Consider the following 27,947-nt stretch of genomic DNA (forward strand, 5'->3'; position numbering starts at 1 on the left):
TTGCACTTTCTTACTTGCGCAACTATATTAGATAAATTTTTATTTCTCTTTAACTCAACTTGATCTCGTGCTTCAAAAAAAATGAGATGTTTACAAAGTTAATGTTGCGTTATAGAGAGACCAATATGGAAATTTATTTTTAAGTTGTCTAGTAGCTTTGGAAATAAATGCTCAATAGGCTCCTTCCTTTCATCCCTATTGTTTATTTTTTATTTTTTTTTAAAAACTTGGCGGTGCTTCCTCTATTTATATTAATTTTCCAAAATTAGAGACTTCCATTTGTTCCAAGTGGCTTACTGACCCGAAGGAAACCAGGTAACCACCTGTCTGCATTAAACCCTGTCCAAAACTTGAAAGGTTTTTTTGCTACCCATCTAGCGTCATTGTCTTTACTGTCTATACTACTGCTCAAATATAACAAATTAAACAAGTAAAAGCATTTCATCAAAATTTTATCAGATTTGAACTAGACCGCATCATCAATCCTCATCTGAGGATATTATTGGGTCTGGCACTTTGGTACTGGAGCCAAGCATCTCGCTCTACTTCATATATTGTAGGGTCTACTCAATTCTTCCCAAGGCCAGGTTATTTCTGTAGGTCTGTATCTGAACTGATGCTATTTCCCTGAGTAGTTTAGCTCTGACTAGATCCTTTCCCTTGGTATTCTCCTTTGCCTCTATTCCACCACCTGCTGCTTGTTCTCGATCCAGGGTCATGGTTCGTGCCACCACATTCTTCATTACCCAATACTGTTGTATTGTTTGCCTGAAGAGAGAGTGGCAGCCTTGAGAATTCCCTAGATCGGGAACCATGCTTTCCCACTCCTTCATGGGGATGTCCTAGTTCTTGATACTGTCATTAATTTCTCTCTCCCAACCAGGAATTTGGGCTCTGATGTTCGGCGGGTTCCCTGCCATTTAAGCGTCAATAAGAGTTTTCATGTGTTCAATACCCAGGTTCCTCCCTCTTTTCCTTTGATCTTTGCTTGAACCGCTTGTTCCTTCTTCCATCTTTTTATCTCTCTTGCCTCTCCTGGGTGCCATGTTACTCCCTGCCTGCCTGTGACTGTCTTCTTCTTGTTGTTCTCTGTCTTCCTCACTGTGCTGGTCGCGGTGTGAGGTGAGACCTATCACATAGCCATTATATTTATCAGAATTATAATAGTAAGACAAAACAATTTCCCATTTACCTATTTTCCTTTTGTTATCCCTTCCATTTCCAAAGTTTGTTTCCTTCAAGATTTTTATCGTAATGTCGCTAGTCCTCTCCGTGTTATGGGTTCGTTCCTTTCTTGATTCTCTTGCCTTTTTTCCTCCACGGCAACAGTCAGCACACGACCTTCCTGTTCTGGGCCTCCTCATGGATTCTTCCCCAGGTAAGGTCGAATTTATGTTCCTCTATTCCCAGGGTCTCTCTGGTTTGGCTATGTCTTCCCTCATGGTGCTGGCCCCATGTTCCTCCCCTATAGGTTTCTTGTTTCCCTGGTTCTCTTTTTTCTCAATTTTGTTTCTTCCTTGAGGTGCTTCCTTGTTAGCTTCTGGATCCCTCCCATAGTTTCCTACAGGGGTGGCTATAGTCACACTCTTTCTGAATTTATTTCGAGCTTTTGTCCTGGTATAGACCTCTCCCATCCTGGCTTCTAGTCCCTCCCATCTCAGCTTCCTACCTCGTGTTTTCACAAGCATTTCTACTATTTTGTCTAAACCAGTGTTTAATTATTATTTTTATTATTATTATGAACATGTCCTTATTTCAAAGTTGAACTTTGATTTTTAACCATCGTCACTTGGATCAAAAGTTGTAAACAATTATGTATATATTTTTAATTTAAAAAAAACTCAAAATCATTATTATCCTAAATAATTCGTGTTTTAGGTCGAAATAATTCCCTCGTTACGGATATTTTCCTGTTGTGATAGATGTAATGTCTAATCTTATAAGGCTTGGCATTCCTTCGACTATCGATGAATTATTATTATAACACATAACAACAATAGGCCTTTTTATTATGATGAGAAAACCATGCTCGTCACTAAGTACTAACAACTCTTCATAGAGTCGCAATCGAAGAAAATAGCAATGGCTACAAATTATAGATATCTTGTCGCGTTATAGGAGTGAATGGTTAACAACATCATAAAATACAATGTATTTACTATATAATGCAAACATACATCAAAAGTTTGTTCCGACTGCAGCAAATAAAATGACATCATCCCACAATAAAGTTACACAATTATTGTGTTTAATGAAGTTGGTAAGTTTCCTTCCTATACAAAAGTAAAGCTAGGTTTAGGGCTATTTTAATATTAGTAAAACATCATTCCCTATACAAAAGTAAAGCTAGGTTTAGGGCTATTCAGTTAATGGGTAAAATAATAAAATTTAATAAATTATTAAATGATCAATGGTCGGCTAAATCATCCTAGCTATCATCCTTTACCATATTTATCACAATCGTTTTCCTCTTCTCTGTATAACAAGTCCTGATGATGAGTCTTGCTCTAGACTCGAAACGTCGACAAGAAAAAGATGAACACTGTGGATTATCCGAATTCTATCTCTCAAAAACCACTCCACAGAAACCTGCAATCCAAAAAAGTTTCCTTACTATGACAGTTATACAGTAACCCGAAACTATAAGAAATAAAATCCTAATGTTTTTATAAGAAAAAGGCCGATGGTCATCCTTGGGTCATGAATTCTAAAACAACCATGCACCTTACAATTTTCAATTTGTTCTTCTATCATAGATTATTCCAAAGTACATTTCTGCGGCCTCGAGGCTAACTATTGGCATATTGTATATTTGTCCCAGATAATTTGTCTCAGTGAAAATTTTAAATTCCATAATCTCAACATGATCAACTATACTAAAAGACTTGTTTAATTTTTATTTTTATTTTTAATCACACAACCCATTATTCAACTGCGAGCACACCTAGCTTTTAAAAACCAAAAACGCTCTACTAATTTTACAACGAGTTCATTTAATCACTTGTGAATATTTGAGGAGTGTCTTACCTTTTATGTGAACCCTTCATTATCAACAAAGACCATATTACTGATCAAACCCATTCAGATTTCATGTGCTCACCACAATGTTGGGTTCAAAGAGCGATCAAATAGAGTCGACTTCTATTTATGAATAGAAAACATTTCCAGCTCTGCCTCCTTTGTGAACTTTTCTAGCGCCAAAATTTTTATTCTGTTGATGATCAATTCGAACAATTCAACAAGATCCATTGTGGCATACTACTGTCTTTTTATAGGCAACCTCCATTGTCCCTTATTGGGTGAAGGCCTATGTGAAGGTGCTTCACCACAAAACTCGCCTATCATTCCAGTTGACTTTGACTCCAAAACAATGTTAGTGCAGCCAAGTTGTTCACTGCATCATGTACAAAACTTGTTAGACAATATAAACCTCCCGAAATGAAGATCATTCAATATCAAGACCCGTGAAATATGTTGTGCCCTCTTATCATTATTAAATTTATATTGCATGATTGTTGGCAAATAGAATTAAACTAAGCCCATTAACTCACTGTAATATATTTAAACGCATATATGAAATTTATTATTCATGTTACGAAACTATTGAATCCAAAATCTCTTGAGAGTCTAAGTAAAGGGTCTCCTTTTCAAAGTTTATCAATGGCTTAAATGGCAATCTCGTCCAGAATCATAGAAGCCATCGAGTAAATGATCATTGAAACTAACGAACGACTCATACCTATATTTTTGAGATGCCCAAGAGAAATCCTCTATGGATCTCCTTTGTATTGTTGGGCTTAGAATTTTGATGTGAATAGCATGACGCTTACCACGTTAGAAGTGGCAGCGCCGTGATAATCAACTCGTCACGAGTGATTGAAAAGTAGTAACATGAGAATAAATCCTCTACCACACGCACACAAATGACTTCTGATGGAAAGAACAATGGTTAGAACTTAGTCAAACAACACGAGAATCAACAATAACACTAGATATTTTATTACAGGATTTACCAATGTGTAGTCTCTGCATATTGGACGATGAGGATTAGCATTATCCTAGACTTTTATCCGATCGTGAGGATGTTTCTCGACTCAAGATAATGATCACTCCAACTTGGCACCTACGCTACCAACAGAAAGTTGAATAAAGAAACAACGTCTATAGCTTTTTCCTTGATACTTTAAAATTTTCCTTCTGACTGCTCTTACCAAGGTTTCATGGATAACATTTCTATATTCGTAGACAGGTAGTTGGATTTTGAGATAATAACTCTTTAGATCATTGGATGAAGTTAAGTCTAGCATTTAATGCATGTTTCCAACATCGCGGATAATATCGAACATATAAGGTCAAACATACCTGAATCTAGATGGGTAATGGAATGAACCCCATCCGATAGTTTGGCCTTCTAATTTTTTCCACAAAGGATTAGCGGATCACTATCATCAATGGAATGCATGTGTATGATCGGAAAATAGAGAGATGGATTTTCGTTGATTCCATCGGGAAAGTGACTTTTTTCTTTTATCATCTAATGCCGCTAGAAAATAAGTTCCATATGATGAGTCACATGCCTACGACCAACTATCAAGTACCTAGTCACAATGGACGATCGATACATTGATAAACAAACGTATTAAATCATGTACGATTTAAATGCTCTAAGTATGGAGATGCTTTTCCTTTGCACTCAGATATCATGGTTTAAGCACAGTTCAAAAACATGAAATGGGAAAATAAACAATCCATATCTAGAGAGCCCAGAAAAAAACCTAATTCATGATGGAAAACTATCCTACCCAATTGAGAGTTAATAGGAAACCATGTTCCCTTTTCGTACTAGAGAGGTTTTTAGTAATAGAACCTAGAAACCACAAAAAAGGCATAATTTAGAACTTGAATTCCAACTTACTATATCTTTCCAAGAGACGTACTCTGTAAGGAAGTCGACTGAAGGTGAAGCAGAGGATGAAGCCATTGAGTTTTTCATGAGGAAGAGATAGAGCCACAAAATTCACGTTGTTTTATCAGTTAGATTATCTACACTATCCATCAAAATTTGCATGCAACTAACCAGTTATATTGGCTTCATTATGGCCTTTTAAGAAGAAATATCATGAACGATTTTGATTCGATGGCTATAATGTAGGCAACAAGCCCTTTCCTACTTTGAGTCATAGTCAACCAAGCCCTTTCCCACTTTGAGCCATATACCAAATGTAGCAAACCATTAATAAATCAGTGAAGGAGCAATTCTTATAGACAATGCTCGATTTGTATGTTTGGAAAAGATAGTAGTTAAATTTTACCTTTAATAATTAAGTCTTGGATTGATTTATTTTTCCTAGATCCGAGTTAAGGTAATGGATGAGTAATGAGGAATGGGCCTTAGCGAAAAGTCCATTCACATCTTAACATGCACCTTAACATCTTTATAAGAACTGTATGTATAAAAAACCTTCATTAGTTTTAACATGTTTTATATATATATATATATATATATATCGAGAGAGAGCTTATCGTTCCATGTTAATATTTGAATTCCTTATTATGGAATCATTTTCTATGATTCAAACTTCACCCTTCAAAAATTTTGGGGTAATTTTTCTTATAGGAGTTTTATAATCAAAATTTGTCAATGCAAAATGCTACGCTACAGAAGTGGATTGGTCCATAGGCCCTAGTGTTTGAACATATTGCTCTGATACCATTTGTAACGTACCCCTTTGGCCTACCCTAGAATAATAGCTTATTAGGCTTCCAATTCTGTAAATGTTTCTTTTTTTTTTATAGCTAAGATCTTACCATTGTCTTACATAATATCTTTATCATGGTAGGAATAGTTTAACCCACAACGGAGGGTATCACACCTAGGTTTCCTTAGCTTAGGTTTACAATCATTTAACACACAAGGGAGGATATCACAAATAGCTTTAACTCAACTTAGGTTTACAATAATTTAGCACACAAGGGAGGGGTGTTACAATATGCACCGAAAGTGCTAGAATTGACCTGATGGATGAGTACATTTCTACTGGAGAAAAGGTCTCCTCAGAGTCAATTCCTTGAACCTGAGAGAACCCCTTGGCCATAAATATGGCCCTTTGTTTCTCTATGCTACCATTTTCTGCATGCTTTACCTTGTAAATCCATCTCGAACCAACCATTGAATTTTCTGTTGCTCCTTGGACCACCTCCCAAACATTGTTTCTATCAATGGAATCATATTCCTCTACCATAGAATCAACCCATACTGGTTACTCTACAACTTCCTTGAATGAGGATGGCTTAGTCTCTAAAAGCTCACTCATCAAAGCCATATAGCCAGTGTACTGATTTGATGACCTCCTCTTCCTGCATTGTGATGTGTGTGCTCCTACATTCTCTCTCCCATCCTACAAATAATCTATTAGCTTCCCTGGTTCGATTCCTGACTTCTTTGGATGTCTCTGCTTGAGTGGATGTCTCCACTCTTTGCTCCTTTTATTTTAGCTGCTCCACAATTTCTTGAGGTTCTTCCTTTAGTGAAAAAATCTCCTGATGAGGTTGCAACTGAAGCTCCCTCTCAAGAGAACACATCATTGCCTTCTCCTCATAAAATTTCAAATACCTTTTGACTATTGTCATCCCGAGAGATGGAAAGTATACATGGTAGTTATTAGGTGTGTCTTTGTACCCCAAAAATATGCCCAACTATGTTGTAGGATCTAACGATTTCCTTACTTTCTTGGAAACATGACAGTAAACTGATGATTTAAAGATCTTGAAGTGTGACACAACTTGTTTCTTCCCTAAAAAATCTTCCTATGGTGTACTCATTCCAACAATCCTATGAGGACTCATGTTCTACAAATAGACCACTATGTTACATGCTTTAGCCCACAAGTGAAAAGGTAGAATTTGGTCATTCACCATTTCCGTTGCTACTCCCACAATACTTTTGTTCTTCCTCTTAGCAACCCCATTCTGTTGTGGGTTATGGGGTGTTTTCAACTCCCGTCGAATGCCTTCATTTGCACATAAATTTTTAAACTCATTCAACACATACTCACCTCTATTATCACTCCTGAGAGACTTCATATTATTGCCAGTTTCTTTCTCAACAAATGATTTAAATTCCACAAATTTGGAGAATGTCTAGTTTTTCTTCTACATGAAGTAGATCCAGCACATTCGTGAGAAATGATATACAAATATAACATAATACCTATGCTTGGAAGTGGAGGTTGTCGAGAAACGTCCACAGACATTATAGTGGATCCTTTAAAGAACTGCATGCAACTTGTTGTCCTGATCATTGAAGGTGGATTTTTTGTACTTCCGCAATGTACACTCATTGCATGTATCATGCTACTCTAATGCTCCTTTGGGGAGGTCTGTAAATGGCTTAGTATTCTATAGTATAATTCATCGAAATCTTGGATCTACACATTCTTTGCTTTTGTGATCAATGTTGCACCGTCTTTCACATTTACTTTGTAGAGTTTCTTCATTGGAACTCCGATCTAATTCAATTGTCCCATGGTGACGTGTCTCAGGAAAGCCTTCCCTTTCTTGAATATCACATAGTAGCCATGGTCTTCCAACACAACTATGGAAACTAGGTTCTTCTTTAGACCCGGTACAAAAATCACATCCTTAAGCCTAATATGGGAGACAAAATTCCTCTCAAAAGTAAGCGTACCAATATTGGTCACACTATAACTTCCATCATCTCCCATCTCGATGTGGATCTAGAGATCCTTCCCCTCCAAGTCGCTAAAAAATTATTTCTTCCCCGTCATGTGGAATAAGGAACTATTGTCGAGATACCAAACACTACCCATCAATGTGCTTTCCATGCTTGCAATGAGGGTAAAATTAAGGTGGAACTGTGAAGCCAAAGCTTCACCCATTCCTCTTCCTGTGGTGTCCTTGCTTGCTTTATTATGTGGACACATTGTTTCATAGTGCCCGAATTCATGACAGTGAAAGCACTTGATTCTGGACAAGTATTTCTTCTTTTCCTGTTGACTTGAAACTTCTTTCGATTGGGATTTCTTCCCTTTACCTTTATTTTCCCTTCCAACTAAGGCACAGTTCTCCTCATCCTCTCCCTTTGATGAGTTCTCGTCTCTAGTGTTCTGCCTTATTTCTTCCTGCACTAGGTCAAACCATAACCGTTCCCAACTTGGTAGTTTCTCTCTACCATTTACTGAATCTTCATATCTATACTAGCTATCAGGCCAAGCAGTAACTCCATAAGGAAAAAATGATTTGTGTTTTCTATTCCATCTGGTAGGTCTTTGTTATATACATGAGGGAGAGACTGTTTAGTTCACCTCCTAATGACTGTTCATATTTCTAATTTATTTATTTACATAAATTCACCCAATCACAAGGATTAGGTGTCAACATTCTCCCCCTTAATCTGAAGGGATGTTGGTGAGTCCAAGCATCATTCTGAATCATTCAAGCTTTCCTCTTCCAAGAGCTTTGGTGAAGATGTTTGCAATTTGCTCATTTGTGAACAATGACGGAGATGGATTGTTTTGGCCTCAACATGATGTCGAATCAGATGATATATTTAGTATTGATGTGCTTCGTTCGATCATGGAATTTTGGGTTCTTGGCCAACTTTATTGCAGAGGTATTGTCAATCATGAGTGGAGTTGATTGTACTTGTTTTACCTGCAAATATTCAAGAATTTTCCTGAGCCACACAATTTCTTTTGTTGCTTCAGCTGCTGCCACGTATTCTGCTTCTGTTGTGGAATCTGCTGGAACTGATTGTTTGCGTGATCTCCAGGAGACAGCTCCTGATCCAAGACTCATAGCATATCTTGAAATTGATACCCCAGTTTCTTTTTCTCCATCGAAGTCTGAATCAGAGTATCCAATCACGCTGAAGTCGTCCACTTGTGTATACTTGATTCCAAAGTCTTGAGTTCCCTTCAAGTACCTTATAACTATTTTTGTAGTAGGCCAATGTCCCTCAAAAGGCTTTTGCATAAACCTGGAGAGGGTTCCAATAGCAAACAAAATGTCTGGTCTGGTAATAGTTAGGTAGTTGAGACTTCCTATAAGTTGTCTATACTTTGTTTCATCCTCAAATTATTTTCCTTCAATAGATGTGAGCTTTAAGTTTTGTTCCATTGGAGTAGTAAGAGGATTGCACTCTGTCATGCCAAACCTGTTCAAAAAATCTCCAATTTATTTCTTTTGAGAAAGAAATATGGACTTTGGATGTTGGGTTACTTCAATACGAAGATAGTAATGAACATAGCCCAAATCAGTCATTTCAAAACTTTTCCCCAATTCCTTCTTTATGGATGCAATGTAGCTTTCATTGTTTCCTGTCATCAAAAGATCATCTACATATACCACAATATATACAACTGTTTTGCCAACTTTCTTGACAAACAAAGTTGCATCATCAAGATCAAAATGTTTGAAATTGAGTTTCAGAAGATGCTCAGTTAGTTTTTCATACCAGGCTCGCAGTGCTTGTTTTAGGCCATACAAGGACTTCACAAGTTTGCATACTTAATGTTCATGTCCTTTCATAGCAAATCCTTCAGGTTGGGACATAAAAAAATTCTCTTTTAGATCTCCATTCAAGAAAGTAGTTTTTACATCCATTTGATGGACTTTCCAACTGTTCTGAGCTGCTAGTGCAAAGAGTGTCTAGATGGTAGCCCATTTTGCTGTGGGGGCAAAAGTCTCCTCATAATCGATCCCTTCGTTCTGTGCAAAACCTTTTGCCACAAGCCTAGATTTGTGCTTGTCAAGTGAGCCATCATCTTTATACTTGTTCTTGTAGACCCACTTGCAGCCAATTGGTTTGATTCCTAATGGAGGATCAACCATCTTCCAAGTGTCGTTCTTTATGAGGGCATCATACTCCTTTTGCATCGCTTCTTTCCATTCATCATGAGAAGCAACTTCTTTGAAGGAAGTTGGTTCAAAATCTACAGACAAGTTCAATTCCCAATCATAAGAAACATCCATATCAACAGGTGAATTAGAGTCATCTACATCACCTCCATTTTGCCAGTTTGAATTTCTGGTTCCTGTCTTTCCAACTTCATCAGGATGAACACTTTCAAGTGTCTTTGTCAGCCACTTTGGGGGACCTTTCTCAGATGGTCCAGGCTGCTCCGTTGATTGAGTTGGGACTGAATCAAGATTGAGTCTCCCAATTCTATTAATTACATCACTTAAAGCATCATCCGTTGTTGGAGTTTCATGCAGGGGAGAGTGTTCTTCAGAAGAAGATTCCACATGTTGATCTAGTATAGCAATCCCCCCTTCAAGATGTGGATTCTAATTATCAAATTCTTGAAATGATTTCGCTTTTGCGAATCTATCCAAGCGATCAAGTTGCCGCTCAACAACATTGTCAGTTTTGGATGATTCAAGGAAAATTACATCTCGAGATACAACAAATTTTTTATTTACTTCATCATAGAGGCGGTATGCTTTGGAGGTGTTTGAATACCCCAGAAAGATACACTTACGACTTCTAGCACCAAGTTTGTTTCTATGTACCTTTGGTATCAAGGCATAACAGGTGGAACCAAAGACCCTGAGATGCTTTACCGAAGGAACATGTCCATACCACATTTCATAAGGAGTCTTGTTTCTTATATCATTAGATGGACATCTATTCTTTATATATGCAGCACATAGAACAGCATCAACCCAAAACATTATGTTTAAATTTTTGAAGAAGAGCATGGATAGTACCATATTTAAGATTGTCCTATTCATTCTTTCAACTACACCATTCTATTGGGGATTATAAGGCACAGTTGTTTGATGTTTGATCCCATGTTGGCAAAGATAGTTTTCAAATTCATTTGGTGTGTATTCTTTTCCATTATCAGTCCGAATAGACCCAATATGAGATTGTGCATCATTTTCAATCCATTTATGAAAATTCTTGAATGTTTGAAAAGCATCAGATTTATTCTTCAATAAATAAAACCAACACAATCTGGTGTAGTCATCAATAAATGTCATGATATATTTATTTCCATTTACAGAAGGAACAGGCATAGGATGACATAAATCTGAATGAATGAGTTCAAGTTTTCTATGTGCTCTTGAATGTGAATCATGAAAAGACTATTTTCTATGCTTTCCTAGAATGCAAGCATCACATTGCTTAAGTTTCCTAGTAATTGTAGGCAAACCAGCAACACCATTTTTCTTCAACAAGCGGAGACTGTCATAGTTCAAATGTCCAAATCTAGCATGCCATAATAAACTTGATGGAAGTGTACCTTCTTCATGATGAGAATTGTATGAGAAATGTTGTGCATGAGCAAAGGTTCCTTGCAGTTTGAGAAGCCTTTCTTCTTCTAATCCCCTCATAACAAGTGAGTGGTCAGATGGTTTTCTTACCTCAAGCTTGCCATCAAACATATGAATGGAGTGACCTTGCTGGCGGATGTGGACCAAGGACAGCAAGTTTCTCTTGAGCTGTGGGAGATATAGAACATGATGCAGAAGAAAGTCTGGAAGACCAGGCAGTTTAAGCCTGATTGTGCCAAGCCCTGATGGCTTGATTTTTGATTGATATGCAAAGTATACTGCTCCATCAACATTGTCAGTGAAATCTTCAAAAAAATCTTTTCTATGAGTCATGTGGCAGGTTGCTCCTGAATCAAGCAACCAATCATTTTTCCAAGAAGCAAGTGAAGCATTAAATAAATCTTCATTTACTCCAATGTTACATTGTGCCACAACATAGTGAGCGGATTCAGGGCTTTACCTTCGTCTGTATCATCAGTTTTACCTTTCTATTGGTTTCTTAGCTGCTCAATTTTGTCCCATGGTAGCTTGCAGTGCAAATCTACCTTTTCTCCTTAAGAGTGTCTCCCCCCCCCTGCCTCTAAAATATCTTCCTCTTCCTCTTCAATGCATACTGTATCAAAATAATACTTCTGCTACAAAAATTTTGTTGCAAAATTTTACTCTTAATGGGAAGGAAAAATATAGTGTCAATAAACAAAACTCTGTAAATATAAAAAACTTCACAGTGTATTCAACTGGACAGCGCTCCAACAAAGGTATATTTACATCTTCTCAATCACCAAGGGGCAGTGAGCATGGATTGTAAGGCGCAGTTGGCATTCTCGGTTGGTGCACTCACATGAAAATGAGAAAATGAGTCTATATTCCCAATAAGAGACCTTGAGCTTTGGTACCTCCTTGCAACTATACCATAATGTTTACAGTCACAGCACGTTACTAAAAAATACAATGACTAATATTGATTTTTTTCAACACTTAATCCCAAAATTGAACAAAATTTATCTATTCAACATTCCATTGGTCATAAGTCCATGAGATTTTTCTGAAGACAAACGTACCGCACAAATTGGTTATAAAGATTTAAGTCAGAAAGGTTACATAGCATTCCTGTCGAAATAAATGCATTTTCAATCCTCGCTGTTTGACATGACAAGAAAGAAGACCAACCGGAATTATGCTCATCACATATTAATGTAACACTGCAGAGATGAGCTCTAATTGCAGAAATTGTTCCCTTGGAGGAGTAATTGACACACGAGCTCCTTAAAAGAGATGAATATCTTTGTGATCCGAGCATATGCTTGTTGTTATGCATCCAGACCTTCAAAAAACCCTTCCAAACGTCAATTTCATTACAAAAATGTTGCACAATAGCCTCATCCCGCAGATAGTCAAAATGATGGCCACGACAATGATGACATGGACAACGAAGAGAATATCAAGAGGCACCAAGGAGCGCAACTTGTACTCAATGGAGGGCATGCAGGGTTCAGAAATTAGAGAGCTACGAGCAAAGAAAATTTCGATCAGACAGATTTTGAACACCAAACAGATACCAGGGAGACAAAATGTTTGAGGTCACCACAGCAAGGATCTTAGAAAAACGGTTTTATACAGGCTCCGATCAAAAATTTATATCCAAAGCATTTTTAATAGTAATAAGAAGACGGACTTTGAATCATTGTATTTGACAGAAGCCACTACTAATGGATACCGGAATGTGTCAGACCACTGACACCAACACTTATGGACAATGAATTATAGACAAGCGTACAGGCACTGGGTGGAGCAGGTCACTGCGTGGAGCAGGTCATTCAGGCAGTCAAATGTTCAGGCTACACAAATAGCAATTGAGACAGACATTAGACAGGGAAAATGGCAGTATGGACAACGCCTTTGAATGGAGAGCAGAGGAGCAAAATAGGGAGTTACAAAGGACATAAAAGCTAAAAAAAGGAGTTGGCTCTGATACCATGTCAGGCCAGGCAGTAACTCCATAAGGAAAAAATGATTTGTGTGTTCTATTCCATCAGGTAGGTCTTTGTTATATACATGAGGGATAGACTGTTCAGTTCATCTCCCGATGACTGTTCATATTTCTAATTTATTTATTTACGTAAATTCACCCAATCACAAGGATTAGGTGTCAACACTAGCCCTTGGGAAGGCCCAAAAGGGATATAGATACCAAGTCTTCTATAGGGACATTAACATTGACCCCGCCAAGCTCATCATGACACTATGAAAACCTGTTAAGGTATTGTCAAGTTGTCTCGTTCTTTTTCATCTTGATACTTCGAAGCTTGTCCTTGAGTGCCAACTTCTTAAGGTCACTATTGTTCTCAAACAATTCTATCATTTCTTTCCACATCACAGACATAGTCTCTTTTTCATGGAGATTTGAGAAAATATGATCCTGATCTCTCTCTAATATGATTTACCATGCTTTGGCCACATCCTTCTTCCATTGAGCAAGATTTTGGGCATTAGATGCTTGGGGTTTTTCCACATCTACCTTGATGTATTCTAGCGGCCAATTATCATCCAATACTGCCTCCATGCAGTCCTTCCATGCAATAAATTTTGAGGTGCCTTCCAAGGCATACTTGAGCATGAATCCATTGAAATCCATCTTCTCAGTCTTGAATAAAACCTACAACATTGATCTTCAAATTCCAATCTCCTGCAAAAGAAAACATCACACATTCACATATATTTATCTAAGAGAAAGAAACTACACAAACCCCCTTACTATATGTATTGTATTAATTAGAGAATAGAGAAGAAATACAATGCTTGCTTAAGACTGAGCACACCCTACAAGTGTATAGTTGATCCCTCTTCTTGACTTACTCAACCTGACCTAACACTTAGCCAATTTCATGTCTGCCCAATCTCCTATTTTCTTGCGTTGTTCCCTTGGGAGATTGCCCCTATTTTTTAGGAATTTCACACCAAGGAATTGCACAATAGCCTTTGTTGAATATCTGACTACATGCACCACCTGTATGCATGGGAATATGCTACAACTGATAATACACTACCTTGGAATCTCCATCTCAACTGGGTAACTCAAATTCTCCCCATGGAACAATTATTTGGGGTTGACTGATCAGTGAAATGGTCGATCACTAAGTGTGGTTGAACTTCCACATCCATAAATTGACCTCCACTAGTTCTGCTGACAATTAGAACTAGTTAAACTGATAAAAACTCAAATTAACTAAACTAGATTGCTAAAAATTAGCAATTATTCATATATAAATGAAATCAAGTGTCTCCAAATCAAATTTACTGAGTTAACTGAGAGATAGGAGTCATGTCACTTTAGTTAGCTACCTCCAAGTATTATGCTGAAACAGAAATTTGAATTTAAATCTAGTTTGACCAAGGAAAAGTCAAAACTAGATTTTCTTGCTACATTTTGAGCATAGTTTTCCAAATCACAACCATTAACCAACATCTTCTCATTTCCCACCACTCTTTCCTATAATAGGATTTCATTACTCTAACCTCCCCTCACATCCATCCTTGTCCCATCATTTATTCCTATTACAACTATTACTTGTCATTATGCAAAGAGTTGCCAAGGGACTGGAGGTCATGGTTTCCAAGGCGGTTCACACTACTTCTATAGATTCGAGTCCTTGCTATATTTTTTTACAATCAAATATCATGAAAAATAAAATGAGATCTTTACGATGTAGAGGTTGAGGTTATTCATGAATTGGATTTATATTCTACCTTAGAAGTTGATCCAGACTTATGCATGAAAGAGACAAAATACAGATATAAACAAAAACACAGAGGTCGAGGAGAAATAAATATTCATTTCATTAATATCAAAGAAATGAAAGATGCTTAAATACATAATGGAAATAGACTAGCTCGAGCGATGATAACTTATCTCTGAGAAGAGATGTGCTGAATACATGCCTTGAAACTAAGTTACAATGAGGCTTGAAGGTCTGTTTATTATTTAGAAATAATGGAAAACCATAAACATCCAAAAACCTAACCCTACGAGATGAAACCCAAAAACTGTGGGCATCATTGAGGTAAATTGGTACATCAACTTCTCGGGGTCGTAAATTTGGCATAGGATCTCCGTTTGACACGCACGATACCTTGTTGAAAATATATATCTAAGGACTACAACTTTATACTACAAATTTCATTCAAAGCCCCACATTTTTCTATTTTCCAAAAAAATGTCGTCTAGGGCCTCAAAACGGCTCGGAAGTTCAGGACCCAAAAAACTGCCAGAAATGGTAAACTATGCTACAATTATGGAAACTGGAAGAAATAATGGTACAATGATGGGGGTCCAAGTGGAATAGGTGGGTGGCCACCAATATCCACCTAGATAAGTTTCATCGTACTATTGTTGCGCTTCCCTAAGCTTCGTGCTTAATTTTTGTAGCATATGATCCTCCTGCAATGTATCCCAAAGGCCTAGTGCCTACATGAAGAGCTTGTCGCATCCTTGAATGGTGACATCTAGGTGGGCCATGGATTCTTTAATCGCCACATTCCTTTGCTCCCGCACCTCTGGCAATGTGGTCAGCTGCAGCTTAGATATCTTCATCCTGAGGTCAAAAGTCACCTTGTCGACCATCTTCTTTGAAGCACATACTATAGCAGCCAATTTTCTCACCTTGGCTAAAGCCTCTGCATCATCAGGTATAGCCAACACAGGTACAAATTTGTAGGCCTGCTAAATTGCTGCAACCAGATTTTGATGTTGTGTGCGCAACTCCTCTAGCTCCTTCAGGGCCTGAGTATTTTCCATGAAAGGTTGTTGATTGTTAACTTTGAAATCACTAACGGCAGTCAGTGCAAGTTGTTCTCTGATATTGAGCTCCTCCACGACCTCCTGATGTAGTGCATGCAGAGACTCAAGCTACAGTGTGGTAAGGTTCAACCCCATCTTTTTGACAATGTGAAGCATTGTGCATTGCTCCTCTGTTTCCACGTGGACTGAAACTTTACGCCAAGGAAAGATTTTAACATCCTGAGGCCAATATATCTCTGATACTGCACTCCTTCCCTGTGTTAGGATGGCTTGTGCACTGCTTGCTCTCCCTACATCTGCTTGAATTTTGAGCTACAGGTCGTTTTGCATGCCCCGAAGCGTCTACATATATTTTTGCTCGAATTTTTGTAGCACCTTTGTCGTGGTGTCTCAAATTTTTTGGTCGATATCATCGAGATCACTTTCTTTCACTGCCCACTCTGTTTCTCCTACGTGCACTTCTTCATGATGAAAGGAGTCTTTTCCTCTTTACCGCCACCTCCTCCTTGCTTCGACAATTCTTGCTCATCAGTGTGGTAGGTAGCAGACTATCCATTGTGCTCTTCATCCTTCTACTTGAGCTCTGCCTGAGCCTTGCTAGCGCACTCCTTTTCCAGACAAGCCTTCTCTACAACTGTCATAGTAGCCTCCTTATTTTGCGCAACTAAGGTGCGCGTAGCCTACTACGCAACGTCCTTTCGCTTCTATGCAACCGATCTCTCTTTGCCTGTGCTTATGCCAACATCTAAATCCGTAGGCGTGCAACATTCCCACAGCCACAGCCCCATGACTTCTTAGATGTCTGTATCTGTCACCATATAAGGAAACACATGCCATTTCTACTCAGGGTCTTTGTGCACTTTGATCGAAATCCTATGAAATCATCTTTGAATTCTACATAAGCCGAGAGATGTGCATACAAGGTGGGGGATGGTCTTGGCCGCTAGCTAATTTCCATGTGCATGTCCATCTCCATGAAGACACAAAATATCTTTGTCTCCTTAATCTGTTCTGGATATTTTGATGCCCAAAAGAGGCAAACCGCACTGCCTCGAGAAATTCCTCTTTGTGCGGAGGAAACTAGCTATCCCCCAATAACCCCCAAACAACGAAAATTATTGACAGTAGCAGCCATGCATAGTGAAATGGCTTGCTCTACTTTTTGGCCTCATGACAGTTTGCGAGGAACTCCTGACATAGATACTTGGCCCATTTGTACTGAACCCCCTTCACGCACTGCGATATGAGTGAAATGACCTGTGTCAGAACTTCATCTGCGTGACATTTTCTCATTACCTTGCCTACTAAGATTTAGGTAGGCAACTACAATTCCCACTCTGATATGGATGTGATAGAATACCCTCGTGACTTGTTTATCAGCCCAAACTCCTTCATCTTGTTTGGCAATTCTATCTCTCAAGTTTTTCCCCCAAACTCCTTGGTAGGATTCGTGCCTTTGTAAGGTAACTTCGTGATCCTATGGATCAACATGTTGGTGATAGGGATAGGATCTCTGAGCTAGAGGCAGCCATCATGCACTAGTTTGAGGAGCTGGTATACATAGACTATATGAATGGCGGAACAATGATAATGCGGCACCAATCGCAGATTCAGCAATCCTGACTACTCCACACTGTGCACGCACTTCATGTGCTCCAAATTTGTAACCCCCGTGTCTTCCAAGTAGACTTTCTGCATGTACTTTTGAGTCACCAAGTGTGGACACTTTTTGTGGTACACGAGGTCGCAATATTCCATTTTGAGCAATGGAATACTCGCCAGCCTAGGACCCTTGAACACAACTTGCTCAGGCAACAAAGGTTTTGACACTGAAAATTTTCCCATATCAAGATCCTTCGTGACCTTAGATCTTCCCTTGCACAGAGGGATATACTCAACAAGTCTTGTCATCATCTCCACCCATTCGGCATGAATATCCTCCATTCCCTAGAATTATTCCTCCTCCAAGTCCACTACTCTTTCTGGCTGCTTATGCTTTTTTTTCTTTCCCTATGTTTCAGTATGCTTCCTCGGTGACGTGTGCATCGACACCAGATTCTTCGATTTTTCCTTCGTGGCTGGTTGCTTTTCCATTGTAGTAGGCTGCTTTTCTTTAGCCATAGTTTTCTTTGGCTAGGTGACATCGGCACTATGGGAAATGTAGGCATAGCCTCTACATGGTGGGCTCCAGTATTGCAGCAATAATGCTGCAACTCCTGGGATTCCCTTCTTTACTCTTATCAACCCGGTAGTTCGTAACAAACTTGGAAGCGACGGTGTTGTATACACAAGTACTAGCTCTTACCGTAGCTGTCACTTGGTCAGCTAGCACATGTCCACTAGGGGCTCAAGCCAACTTCTATGAGCTCTTAGAAGAAGCTTTGTACCTGATGGATGGAAGCTAACTCAAAGGAAGTTGATCTACTTGCAGGAAGAAACTGAAAGTCAAAGAGTAACATAAACCCTAGAAAACCCTAATTCTACCAGCTAGTCCTACTGATGCAAAGGAGAGGATGCAAACTATTGAAAAAGATGCCATTACTTCTACAAAGGTGAAATGCACATGCCTGTGCTATCTCTATCTAAAGAACACATCTTTTTTGTATTTTTGATTACGTTATCAAAATTATCATACATGTACTTTTAACTGGCTTCTTACTGTGCAGGGGTGGATCAAGGAGGAGAAATGCTTGGAAAAGGTTTGGAAGGTTCAGAGAGGGTCTAAGGAGTCCCTAACACCATTCCATAGAGTTTCACCAAGTTTGGTTATCCAGCAACCTCACTTGTGAGCTTCTACAGGAAGTCTGCAGGGGTTCTACAAGACGTTTCAGGGATTTCTACAGGATGTTCAGAAATTTCTACAGGATTTTCTGACATTGGATTTTGGAAGATGGGTGAGTGAAAGAGGATGCATGAATGGATAGGGAGGTAGGGTAGGGGTCTGAGATGACCCAGTGACTGATGGATGAAGTGATGAGAGGGTGTGGAGAGCTAACTTGTTTTAAGGAAGGCTAAGGCAATGGAAGAGCAAGAAGGTACTTCGTGGACAAAAGAGTAGTTGTGAGACGAAGAAGCTAACTAGGAGATGGAGCAGCTGGCCTGGACGAAGCTTAGGTGGATGAGAGAAAGATGGATATGCCCTGCACGGTGTGCACTTAACTGAATCAACCAAATCCTGCATACAATCGAAATCTTAGTTAATCTATCCAAACTGTCAACGAAACAAATGAACAACAGCTTTATTTCCAAAGAGAACCATGTACAGAACTTAATCAAAGGAACATCTAAAAAGGTCTGAATGCATGACTAACGTCTACAAATGAAAAACATTACACCAATGATTGCATGGTCAAGCAAACTAGTGTTTTTGTTGAGCGGCACTGGTTCCACAATTCCAGCCCCTGATCCAATAAGGGAGAGGTGAAACTGAGAGTGCAGGAAACCCTTTTCTGGATCTTTTATCAATCGTTATACTATCAATCTATTCTACACATCTGAAGTAATTCTATTCCTCAACAATAACCTACTTAACCAACACAACTAAATCTAGCTCAACAAACTTCGTTTCAAATGCATAAAAGGAAAATCACAGTGATGAAAGGAAAGATAACAATACAAATAAGGAGGCCCTAGGCTCTCAGGTTGGGCCCAACCCCGAGAGCTATGGCTCCTATAAAAAAACTCAGAGCTGATATCAAATCTAACTGCTTCCCATTATCAAAAAATAATCATAAGTCAAGAGTTATGCCAATAATGGCTACAAAAGAACCAAACAGAGCTAGCAGCACGTAGTGCAGAATATGCAAGAGTTTTTCAAAAGTTCTTTCCGAAGGCTGAAGCCTTAACATTTATACACTACGAGGCCCTAGCTGGCCTCCTAAATCTATGGGACTTGGCTGCCCAAACTATGAGTGAACAGCTCCTTCCAAGAAATCTGCTTGGCTGCCTTCTAGATCCGGTTTTGGTGGCCTTTGGAGCTCGGAGTTGGGGGTGAAGATCTCGAGGGAGGATATTTAATGCCTTAGAAAACCCCCCTACGAATCCTCAACCCAAGCTTGGCTGTCTCCTAGCCCATGCCTGCTCGGTTTTGCTTCAACATGTGTCAAAAAATCTTGAAATGAGCACGTGTTAGCCACCTAGGAATAGTGACTACCCTTATTCGTACAAATGACATAAACATACTAAAAAATAATGCATAAGTTTTGAAAAATGAAGGATTGAACAAGGGTAGTTAGGCCAAATGAGCCCAAAATGTTACCAAATTTGTGGCTCATCATCACCCCCCTGCTAAAATGATTGCTCATCCTTGAGCAACTAATCCAGCTCCTCGTCCTTCATTGCTTTAACCACCACTCTCACATCCCAGGCTTCTGAAGTAGTATCCTCCTCACTGTCATGGAACCTGGCCTTCTTTTCCACCCCTTCCCATTGCTTATGTTCTTCCTTTTCTATGCTTCCTTCTACCAATCCCAGAAGCAAAGGTGGGCTTAGCTTGAGGCCGATCCAGCTGGCCTGGAGGTTCTGCATGGACTTCTTGTAGAGAGGTACCCGTACTAGGCCCTCCCTCATTCTAGTTGGAGTGTGATACTCCCTGATTTTGAGGTTGTGGGACAATGTGTTCCACCTCCAGGTGCAAGCATGAACACAATTGTCCCCTAGTAGTCGCTCCATATCCTCGAAATGTGCTATAGCCTAAGCCTGTTGATCCATATATTTTAGTAAAGCCTGCGGGTTGGTTGTTAGGTGTTGGTGGGCGGATATCAATGCAGTGGGGTCCCCTGGCTCTGCTCTGATTAACAGTGGTTCATGTAACTCCCGGTTCATAACATCTTTGACCTTTGTCGCTCTCTTTTCTTCGTGGTTTAACCATGAGGTAAATGCCATTAGCTGCATATCTCCCACAACTGTGTTGGGATCCCATGAAGTTACATTAGGAAGGGCCAAATTATGGAGGTAGAACTCTGATAGCTTGGCCTTGTCCTCTGAGGAGCTACTGTTGCATAAATCTGTGAACTGCTGGGGGTTTTGGATCTGGGAGATACCCCTCTGTGCTAATGCATTAATCTGGAATTGCAGCCACTGGTCCCGTAGGTATAGGCCATAAGATTTGGCCGGCTGCCTACATTGTAGAGCATCCATAGCCCAACTGGCCATGCAGGCCAGTTGTGCCTCTTTTTCTTGCAACTGCTGTTTGAGAGCTTGTATCTCTATGTTTGCTCGCAATTCCCTTTCCTGTAGATGCTGGTTTAGTTCCTCAGGACTAGCTTGCATTCCTTCTTTGCCTTGAGATTCTGCTGTAGCGTCCTCTGATGTTGTGCCCCTTTCTTTCCTCTGTTCCTGTAGCTGCAGTTTGAGCTTCTCATTCTCTTCCTGTAGAAATACTCGCTGGCAGTTTCCCACGTGTTTGGCCATAGCTAATTTCCTTCTGGCCTCCTTGAGTTGTTCCTCCAAAGGGCCTATATCTGCTACTCCTTTAGATTTAGCTATCCTCATCCATGTGTGGGTCCTCACTCGTTCTTCCTCCAGCGCAAAGAAAAGCGCACTGTGAATTTTTGTGGAATAATTTTCCCAGCCTCCAAAAAGTTATAATAAGAGCTCAAGCTGGGCTGGGGGCTAGGCTCCATGATGTGTTCTACCTCTACTTCCCTTTGTGGTGAGGTGGCTGTCTCCCCCTCCATTCTTTCGGTCTGCTTGAGCCTGGCTAAAGTTTCCTGTAGAACTGCTTCAGCATCCTATAGAGGGGTTTTTGACGCTGACCTTTCCATTCTCTCCCTCCAGGTAGTTGTCTTGGGGCTCCCCCGCTCATAAGTGACTGATACTTTGGAGGGGGACTTCTCCCTTGGCGAGGTAGGGGTGTCTTCGATGGTAATTGGGTCTTTAGATGGAGGTTGGGGCCTGCCAATTTTAATTCTCACACTTCTCCTCGCTTTGAAATACAGAGGAGTCTCCCTTTTGCGTTTCTCCTTTGGCTTGGGAGAGGTACTTAGGGTGGCTAGCACAGCTGCTGCCTCCCGAGCAAGAATTTCGGCCGTCTTCTCCTTCTGTGTTCTTTTCTCAGGACTACCTGTAGAAAGCCCTGTAGTGGCTGATTTCTGGCTTCTTGTAGAAGTCGTTTTCAATTTTCCTGTAGAAACAGATGGCACCGTTTTAGCCTGCTTGGCTGAGGTTGCTTTTTCTTTCAATTTTGTTGAGGCTGCCTTAGAGGTGCCCTCACTGAAATGGACCTTTTTAGTCCTTTCCACCCTGCTCTGTAGTCGTTTCTCCCTGGGGGTTAACGTGGTTTTGTCACCCTATGTTTTGGAAGCTTGTTTTTCCTCTTGTTTTCCCTTGTTCTCTTTCTTTGGTGCTTTGGCCATGGTTTCTTGGCCTTTCTCTTTCTTCTCTGTTTGAATTGGTTCCTTCTCCTCATTGCTGGAGGAGGTGAGCTCCTCAGCCAACACTCGGATGTCATCATCCTTAGTCAAATTTTGGAAGGTTTCCCAGGAGAGAGGGATGGTATACGTCTGAAGTGCATCTTCCACGAGGAGCTTAATGAGCCCATGATGGGCTATCTGATCTGGCGTCCCCTCTCTCAACTTAATGGCACACTCGGTCATGGACTGCAGGAGGAAGTAAGGAATGCTCAACTTTTTCTTTGAGGGTAGGTCCATTTGGTGCCTAATTTCTGTGAGCAGCCGAAAATGGTATCCATACATGATGTTGAATCGCCCCTCGCATGTGATATACTTCATAATTTGGAGGCTAACCTCACTCCAGAACGGCTGTAGGCTGGTTCTTCGAACTCCATTCTTGTCTTCTAAGAATTGCTCCTCCGGCAAAAAGAATTCCTTCTTAGCCTTCTGGCCTAGTTTTCTCTCCTCCTTATCCCAAGGTACCCCCATCGGTAGATCAGTGACCCTGCTAATGAACTGTGGGGTAAGTCTGAGGGTCAAACCTCTGAAGTTGACAACAGCCAACGTTTTGGACTTTGGCTGCAAGGATCGCAAGAATTCCTCTGCAACCTCGTCATCGTGACCTTGAAGCTTGTCACAGAATGACATCCACCGTGCACGAGAAAACAGGTCTACCACCTCAGGGGTTTCCCATAGCTTCTTTGAGTCTGTAGGATCTTTCCTGATGAACCCACCCGACATGGTAAAAGCTTGCTGTGTTGGCCTGAGCTGGCTGTCACGTATAAAAAGATGGATCTTTGGGATTTCCTTAGACAGAGCGCAAAGTTACGCCTCTATCATGCACACAGTTTATAAATTCACCACTGTCTACAGGTGAGCCTTGACAGTGGCTCAATTATGAACCAAACCCTGTAGAAAATCCTGCATACACACTACGACGACAATTCTCATGCAGAAATAAGAAGACACATGCAAATTCATGCACAAACTGAAATTTACGGTTTTCTACCCCTTTGATACGTCGACTTCACCACCTTTCGAACCAATTGCATGGGAGGACTATGTTCAGGCTTACCTCGTTCTAGACTTGCCACCTTTGACGTGAACAGTTTAATTTCTCCGTAACGTTGAGCTTCCTATAGCGTAGCTTCCTGTAGAAGTCGTGCATGGGTTCTGGGGAGCGCTTCAGTGGTTCTGGGCCTTCTGTGCAACAACAGGACGTTTGAACAGGCCGAGAACTCGGAGTATCAACCTTCAGGAAATTGTGGATGCGTACTCGGCTGCAAAGTGGTTGGGAATAAATGAGTGTAGTGCGCCATACGCGATCTAGCCGGTAGATTTGAATCTCTGCGAAACTTGTGGCGCGGGGGTGAGTTGTCCCCGTCGGACCATTGGTCGACGTCACCTGTAATCATTCCACTGCATGTCTGCCTGACCACTGAATCATTCCCTGCATATCTACTGCCGCCACTCTTGTTAGATCACCGCTTCTCTCCGACTGGACTCTTCCCACGTGTCCATTTCCTGCCTCGTCGACACACCCAAAGCTTTTCGGATCGGACGAGGCCGTCGAGCTGGTTGTGGTGGCCAGTTGAATGGCTACCCGACTTGCTCAACCCATTCATTTTCATATTTACACACATTTTAAATCATTATTCATGTAATTTGATGAAATAGGGTGAGGCACTTACCTGTGTGGCTGTGACGTTATTTTTCTCATGCTTCAGGACGAGGGTGATGGATCCGCTTGCTGCCGCTTCGTGCACAGGCACGGGAGCTCCTTTTCGCTGACTGCTGCTGGTTATGAGACCGGTTGCTTGGCTGTGGATGGTGCATGCGCCGGCTCACGAGTTTCAGGTATCTTCATGATGTGTGCTCTAGCCGGATCAACTGCTACAGGATTCCTGTAGGACATTCTGTAGCCGTTTCTCCTCCTCGGGTGCATGCTGAAACGGTGGAGTCACGTTCACAGTTGTAGGGTCTTCAGATTTCCTTGACAGGTAGTGCAACAACCTCTGCATTCTTTGTTTTTCATTTGAAAATGATTTCTTCTAAGAGTCCAACGTTCTGGTTTGACTGCACAGGTATTTCAATCGTATGGTAGCAATGGGGGAAGGAGGCGACAACAGTGGGTGATGGAGAAAAACATTGGTTGCATGCCTCCTTATTGGACTTCGGGCTTCAAATTATTCTACTTAGTCGATCCTGGCCCGTCCCAAGATTCTATAGGAAGTTTCCTGTAGAAATACATAACTTCCTATGGAAAGTCCTGTAGCTTCCTGTAGGAGGCTAAACTATGACCAGACCGTGCCCAAACCTTGGAAGAGATGAGTGTTTCTGGAGGGAGTGCTGGTGAGGTCACCTGGTAGCATGGTAGGGACCCTTATCCTTGAGTCGCGAGGCCTCCTTTTCTGCATGGGATACCTGCAACCTGCATTAATTTCCAAAGCTTGAGCCTGTTTTTCTGTTTCTGCCTCTTTTTTTCTTTTCCTTGGTTTTTTCTCTCTCTTTTTTTTTCTTTTTTTTTTAGGAGATAGAAGGGGCGCCTCAATGAGGTTTTCACCCCTACTATCTACCTTGGGCGCCTCAAAGAGGTTTTCACCCAAGGGTCTTTTTGTTTTTATTCCAATTTTTTCAGAGAGACAGCAGGGGCGCCTCAATGAGGTTTTCACCCCTACCATCTGCCTTGGGAGCCTCAGAAAGGTTTTCACCCAAGGATCTTTTTATTATGATTTTTTTTTTTTGGATGCTCAGGGTATGCCCAAAACAGAGGCAGAACCCTTCTCTATGACCAACACTGATTTTCCCACAGTTTTGATGAACTCTTGCCTCGAAAGAGGTTTCCTGTAGATCTTTAGTCAATGCCCATTGACGAGCATGGGGATGGCTTCCTCATTGATGGTCCGGATAATAATGGACCCATTATCATTACACTTCTCCACTACATATGGCCCTAACCATCTTGTCCTCAGCTTCCCCTTGAAATCCTTGTGTCTGGAATCATACAACAACGCCCAATCTCCCGGTTGGAATTGCTTGTCATTGAGGTGTCGGTCATGCCATATCTTTCTCTAAAGTTGAACCACTTCTGAGTGGAGAAGGGCCTGCATTCTGTGTTCATCTAGCCCATTCAGCTGCAATAACCTTTCTTGTTGGGTATGGCTGAGATCTAGGTCCAGCTGAGCTGCCATCCTCAATGTGTTGTACTTGAACTCAATTGACAACAAAGCTCTCTTCCCATAGACCAGTTCATAAGGTGTGAAACCGGTTGTGGTCTTCCAAGTGGTGTTGTAAGCCCAGGTGGCCTCAACCAGGAGATCTACCTAATCCTTTCTGTTGTTGCTCACCACCTTGGTCAAAATCCCTTATAATGCTCTATTGGTGACTTCCACCTGCCCATTTGCTTGAGGATGATAGGGGGTGGAAGTCCTATGCTTGATCTTGTGATGAGCAAGCAAATATTCAATTAATTTGGAGGTGAACTGGCTTCCTTGATCGGTGACTAGCTCTCTTGGGTAACCAAATTTGTAGAAGATGTTTTCTCTTAAAAACTCAGCCACCTTTTCTTCTGTCGCTGCTTTGATTGCCTTGGTTTCTGCCCACTTTGTCAGATAGTCTGTGCACACAATGATGTAAGACCTTTGCCTTGAAGGAGGATTGATAGGACCCACAAAATCCATGCCCCACTTCTCGAATGGTTCAAGAGTCACTTGAGGTTGGAGAGGCATTTCGTCCCTTGGGGTTGGCTTCCCCATCCTTTGGCATCGGCCACATTGGCTGATATATCTCTTGACATCTTGATGAAGTGTGGGCCAATAGTAGCCTGCCTGTAGAAATTTGAAGGCAGTCTTCTTGGCTGCAAAATGTCCTCCACAAGGCCCGTCATGACAGGTTAGGAGGATGTCAAAAACTTCCTCCTCCCTTACACAACGCCTTAAGATCTGATCGGGGCCAAGTTTGAACAGGTTGCCCCCGATCCAAGTGAACGAGGCACTCTTCATTACAATTCTGCTTTTCTCTTTGGAAGATAGATGTGGAGGGAACTATGCTGAGACCAGATAATTTGCTATATCAACAAACCATGGGGAGAGTACTGAGATAGCAAATAGATGTTCATCTAGCATCTGGTTGTCCACTGTTCCATCTTTACCTGCAGGTAAATCCAATCTAGACAAGAAGTCAGCAACAACATTTTCTTTACCTGGTTTGTCAACAATAGTCAAATCAAACTACTGCAACAGAAGTAACCATCTAATAATACGAGCATTCACATCTGGTTTATTCATTAAATATCTATTCGCAGCATGATCAGTATGTACAAATGTTTGATAGCCAGTGATGTAGTGTCGGAACTTGTTCAGGGCATGGACCACATCCAGGAACTCTTTCTGAGTTACAGTATAGTTCAATTCTGCCTTGGATAAGTTTTTGCTGACAAAGTATATGGCATATGGGAGTTTTTGTTCAACCTGTCCTAAGGCTGCCCCTATGGCTTTGTTCAAGGCATCAGTGTGGATGTGGAAAGGTAGGGCCCGATTCGGACCTCTTAATATCGGGGCAAACACCAACTTATCGTTTAATTCATTCGGATCCCTTTGACAGTTGTCCGTCTAACTCAACATCTTTTGCTAAGAGGCCAAACAGTGGCGAGGCTAGCTTACTGAAATCTTTAATAAATCTTCTATAATATCCTGCTAAGCCTAGGAAACTCCGAACATCTCTTACTTTCTGAGGAGGTGGAATCTTTTTTATGAGAGCAATTTTATTAGGATCCACCTGCAATCCTTGGCGAGAAATGTATGTCCTAGCACGGTCCCTTCAGTCATCAAGAATTCACATTTTTCCGGACTAAGGGATAGGTTCATCTCAATGCACTTGGTTAGGACTTTTCCCAGATTGGACAATGCTTCTTGGAAGTTGGACCCATAGGGAGTGAAGTCATCCATATAGATTTCCATCGAATCATGGACCAGCTCAGAAAAGATGCTCAATACTGCTCTTTGGAAAGTGGCAGGAGCATTGCATAGCCCAAAGGGAAGGACTCGGTAAGCAAAGGTACCCCAAGGACAAGTGAAGGTGGTCTTATCTTGGTCTTCCGGGCTGATTTGGATTTGGTTATACCCGCTGAACCCATCTAGGAAAGAGAAAAACTTCTTCCCCACTAGTCCATCCAACACTTGATCTATGAAAGGCAGAGGAAAGTGGTCTTTCTTGGTGGCTTTGTTCAGTTCTCGGTAGTCCACAAAGATTCTCCACTTTCCATTTTTCTTGGGTACCAACACTAGAGGGGACACCCACTCGCTATCCGAGATGGGGTAGATGAATCCTCCATCTAACAGTTTTTGCAGTTCTTCTTTGACAATGTCCTTAAGGGCTAGATTCATTATCCTCTGAGGTTGAATGACCAGTTTACAATCTTCTTTGATGTAGATGTGATGGGTACAGACCTAAGGGTG

The sequence above is a fragment of the Pinus tabuliformis genome, chromosome 9 (genome assembly GCF_031772625.1).
Source record: "Pinus tabuliformis cultivar Carrire ecotype Pingquan chromosome 9, CPIR1, whole genome shotgun sequence".
Taxonomy (NCBI): Eukaryota; Viridiplantae; Streptophyta; class Pinopsida; order Pinales; family Pinaceae; genus Pinus; species Pinus tabuliformis.